Here is a 1,288-nt window from a genome sequence, read left to right as displayed (position 1 = left end):
AAGATGAGGATGAATCTTCTCACATGGGAGCTATGCATCTATTGAATGCAATGAAACAAACCTCTGAGACTAAGATGATTCGTCAGCGTAAGGGTCTCATGTATGTTGATGTGGAGATTGGTGGTAAGACCACCCAGGCAATGGTTGATACGGGAGCTACACATAGCTTTATTGCCCCTGTAGAGACGAAACGCCTCAATATCCGGCTCGAAAAGGATTCAAGCCGAATGAAAGCTGTTAACTCCGAGGCCACTCCTATACAAGGATCGGCCAAGTCCGTGGCCATTAAGATAGGTCAATGGAAGGGTAAGTTAGATCTTCTCGCAGTTCGACTCGATGAGTTTCAAGTTATCATTGGGATGGACTTTCTACGACAGAACAGGGCCATTCCGATGTCATTTGCCAACACTTTGGGCTTGCTAGGTGAAAGTCCAAGCTTCATTCCTCTCTCTACAGGTAAAGAAGAGGGAAATATGATCTCAGCCCTTCAGTTGAAGAAAAGGTTGAAGAAAGGTGAGCCAACGTTTCTTGCTACCTTATGAGTTGAACCTGATGATCATGACCATAGTTCAACTCCCCCATTGGTAAAGCAGGTTTTGACTGAATTTGATGATGTTATGTCGGAAGAGCTTCCGAAGACCCTACCGCCACGTAGGCTGATTGATCATCAAATCGAACTAATACCTGGTGCCAAGCCTCCTGCAAAGGGGCCATACAGGATGAGTCCTCCGGAACTAGCTGAGCTACGCAAGCAACTTGATGGACTTCTGGAGTCTGAATTTATCAGACCTTCGAAGGCACCTTATGGGACACCTGTTTTATTCCAGATGAAGCATGATGGGTCATTGCGACTTTGTGTAGACTACCGAGCGCTGAACAAGGTTACCGTCAAGAACAAGTATCCGATTCCACTGATTACCGATTTGTTTGATCAACTTGGGGTAGCCAAGTACTATTCTAAGCTGGATTTGAGATCAGGGTACTATCAAGTACGGGTTGTAGATGGAGATGAGCCGAAAACTACCTGTTCTACCAGTATGGTGCCTATGAGTTCTTAGTCATGCCCTTCGGCCTTACGAACGCACCTGCGACATTCTGCACCTTGATGAACGACCTATTTAGACCATACCTCGAGAAGTTTGTTGTGATATATCTTGATGATATAGTAGTATACAGTTCTACCATAGAAGAGCACGTTCAACATTTACGCAAGGTATTCCAAGTGCTTCGCGACAATCAGTTGTATGTCAAGCTAGAGAAATGTTCATTCGCTCAAGAGCAGATTATG

Source organism: Akebia trifoliata, chromosome 1 (genome assembly GCF_017979445.1).
Source record: "Akebia trifoliata isolate Shusen 1 chromosome 1, ASM1797944v1, whole genome shotgun sequence".
Classification (NCBI taxonomy): domain Eukaryota; kingdom Viridiplantae; phylum Streptophyta; class Magnoliopsida; order Ranunculales; family Lardizabalaceae; genus Akebia; species Akebia trifoliata.
The sequence above is the reverse complement of the archived record's forward strand: the minus strand, read 5'-3'. Positions refer to the sequence as shown.